Source organism: Myodes glareolus, chromosome 6 (assembly GCF_982192425.1).
Source record: "Myodes glareolus chromosome 6, mMyoGla1.1, whole genome shotgun sequence".
Taxonomy (NCBI): Eukaryota; Metazoa; Chordata; class Mammalia; order Rodentia; family Cricetidae; genus Myodes; species Myodes glareolus.
This window is the reverse complement of record NC_142031.1, coordinates 60422514-60426091: the sequence shown is the minus strand read 5'-3', so window position 1 is coordinate 60426091 and position 3578 is coordinate 60422514. Positions and strand designations below refer to the sequence as shown.

The 3578-nt window shown below is 39.5% G+C and overlaps 1 non-coding gene across 1 annotated transcript; it reads right to left on the bottom strand.

The window, feature by feature from the left end:
- Positions 1 to 2871: 2871 nt before the first annotated feature.
- Positions 2872 to 2997, bottom strand: LOC125404189 (U6atac minor spliceosomal RNA). Its single transcript, XR_007233203.1, has one exon. It is a non-coding gene; the product is annotated as a U6atac minor spliceosomal RNA (small nuclear RNA).
- Between the last annotated feature and the right edge of the window lie 581 nt (positions 2998 to 3578).

Below are 3578 nucleotides of genomic sequence, written 5' to 3'. Positions count from 1 at the left end.
TCATGCTCCAAATGCTCTTTCTCAGTCTGTTGTTAGAGGCAAGAAGCTGGAGGGGAAGTTTCATCTCTCATCTCCCAGGCTCAGTTGGGGAACTGACTTTGCACAAGGTGGTTCAGACAGGGTCCAGTTCCTGAGAGCTGTACATGTTGTCGTGTGGATAAGACAAAAGGCCGGCTGGAGGATGGGATATTATTAAGGAAAGGGAAGGTCATTTGGCAACAAGAGCAAAGTGGTAACTGAAGGAAGCTACTTAAGTTCTTTTAACAAATAGACTTTATATTTTGGGAACGGTATTGAGTTCACAGTGAAAACTGCAGGATATGTGGGAATAATAATTATACTCTTTGCTTCTAACACTTATAACTTCCTTAGTCATCAGCATCCCCCACTTGGGTAGTATATTTGTCACAAAGATCCCACGTTGACACTTGATAATAGCCCAAGGTTTGTACTGTCTGTTAGGATTCATTCTTGATATCATACAATTCATGAGCTTTGACATAATTCGACCATTACAGTATCATATAGTATAGTATCAATGCTAAACATCTTCTGTGTTCTTCCTACTTACCTCCTTGGAACCCCTGAAAACCAATTTTAAAACTATTTCTATAGTTTCTGAATGGTATGCTTTATATTCACCCCCTGTAGCTTTACCTGATGGTCATGTTTTGTTAAAGGATATGCACTTCACTTTCTTCAAGCCATTTTTCATGGCTTTATAGTTTAACTGAGTTATAACATTTCATTGTTCAGGAGAACAATGGTTTAATTACCCATTTACCTACCAAAGGACACTTGGGTTATCCAGATGGTTGGAATTAAAAATGAATCAACTTTAAACATTCATGTTGCTATGTAGACAGAGATTTCAGTTCCCCTCACTAAGTACCAAGAGCATAGCTTCTCTAGTCTCTGGAAAGATCATGCTTGTCTTGAGAAGAAGCAGTCAAAGTTCTTCTGAGGTGGTTGCACATTGTGCACGTGTAGCGGTCATGGATGAATGTCCTGGCTGCTCACATTCTCATCAGCATTTGGGGAATCAGAACTCTGGACTTGGCTCTTTGCGGTAGGTGTGTATCAGAAAAGGTAATCTCTTGATGCTGTTCCTGCAGATGGGAGGAGCTTGTGGGTCTTCAAAGAGTGGATAAACACTTCTTACTTACTTACTTCATTACTGCCTCCAGCTTTCTTCTGTTCCCATCAGGCTGGGAAGAACACAGTGTGGTTCTTTTTTCTCTACAGTTTTTTGTAGATTCTGTCCCATGGCAGGTCCAAATCTGCCTTCGTATCTCTTCATTTCCTTTTCCAAAGTATGGTCTTACCAAAAATTGAATTTTGCTGACTAATAATCCTCTAAGGCCTGATTTTGCTATTATCTAAAATAGAACACTTATGTGACTCACCCTGGGATTTGAGCTCAAAATATGCCTTTAGAAAAGATGCCAATTATTCTGCAATGGTTTGAAAGGGCATTTGACTTGGCATTTCCACCTGCCATCTGCATTAGCTTCCATCCCTGATTTACAAATGTTTGTGTCCTATCTGACAACACAGACTGTCTTCTATCATAGGGATTGTGCTTCTGGCCTGGTGATTTTGGTCCTGGTGAAGGCCAGTAATCATTCAGAGGCAGTTATTTGGAAATGAAATGCTATATGTACATATTTATACATATGTTTTAAATTTACCTCATTCTAGAAGCCTGATAGAATCTTCCTTGCATCAGAAATTTATAATTCTGATGCAGTTGGGTTTATATAACTCTGCAGCACCTTAGGGATTCTCTCAGGGAAGGTAGCAGGAGATTCCACAGTAATTCTCCATAGTGATTCAGACAATGACAGTGAAGGAGTGGTCAGAGATTCCAAAGAACTTGCATCTGTGAGAAATAGTGAACATACATACAGACCCTGAGACATGGAGCCCAGACTCTCCCTCTCCCTAGAGCAATGTGGCTGTTGTATGCTACAGAGGAGGAGCAAAGCACTTGTTTTCCCCATCATTGCTGCTATATAAGCTTCCTAGAGCTGCCCAGAACAAAAGTGCCATGGACTGTGTGGATAAAAATGGTATTAGTTTACTCTCATCCCTATCTGGAAGCTGGGTGTCTGACATTAATATTGTTAGAGACTTGGTGCATGCGTTCCTTGTATCCTTGTATCCTTATAACTATATTACTCTAGTTTCTGATTTTTCACTGTATAGTGTTCTTCTTGCGTGTCTACTTTCATATAATCTTTGTTTTTCCTAATAAGGATGCCAGTCTTATTGGACTAATGACTGTATTATATTACAGTAATTATGACACTGCAATATGTACACTGGCTTATTTCCCTAGAATGTCTTACTAACAGATACTGGATGATAGTCCTTCTGGTATATACAACTGGACATCTATCTATAACATTTGAGACATTTGACATTTAAAAACAACTGGTACTTGAGAGCTCAACAAATTAAGTATTTCCTCCTCCCATCCAGTTCCAGAATTCAGGGAATGTGATCTCTTTTTTATCTCAAAAATGTTTGGATCTCATCAACAGTGATACATTCATCTCTAGAGTACAGTCTCTCTGTGTGTGCATGCATGTTGAATGTATGTGTGTTAGAGAAGCAATATAAAACATGTGGGTGGTTTTTGAGAAGAACAGGGAACAAAGCACAAAGCCACCCAGGGAGGCTGCTGGTGGGTATCACTCCTGATGTCCAAGCTTCACACATGCAGTCAACCACATGGTTACAGGGGCTCCCAGCAGAGAGAAAGGTATTTCTAGTCTCCGTTGACAATGGATCTTCTCTAAACACAGCCTGGCAGACTCTCGATTTACCAACTATCTAGTTATTCTTTTTTTTTTTTTTCAAAGTTTATAAAAACAGTGGTTAGATGCCACGAAGTAGGTGACAATGCCTTAACCATATGCGTGTTGTTAGGCCCAAGGGCCTCTTCCATCCTTGTCAAGGGGAGTGCTAACCTTCTCTCCTTTCATACAACACTATCTAGTTATTCTTCGGTCTAGCTAAACTGGCACTTATTCACTTATTGTGGCTTACTCTCTCTATTTACTTTTGTCATTACCCTTGTCCCAATAGAAACTCGTTTATTAATCACTTGAACAAGATACTGATTCTGACTTGACTACTAGAGAAGTCAACCCAAGACAGCATTTTTAGATGTTGATTTAAATCATCTGGCATGTATAGTGTTCCATGGTGTTAGATACAGGGATGTATATGTTGTCTATTCTTTAGTAATCACGTACATTGTTTTTACTGCAATGTGAGCCTGAGAAACTCACAGCTTTGTTTAGCCCAGAACTCAACTTTGTTTTTTACAGATAATCTAATGGATTTAAGATGTCCTTACATCATGATCTGTAAAGACACTAGATTTCCTAGATGATCACATACAATCAACTTTAAAAAGATTTAATACCCAGAAACTGACCTTGCCACCTTTGCAATACTCCTGGGTTCTTAGTCAGAGCTTCTCTTATGCATGTTGTGTTGTAAACAACTTCTCTTATACGTGTTGTGTGTAGACAACGTCTCTCCCCCCCCCAGACACTCAAGGACTT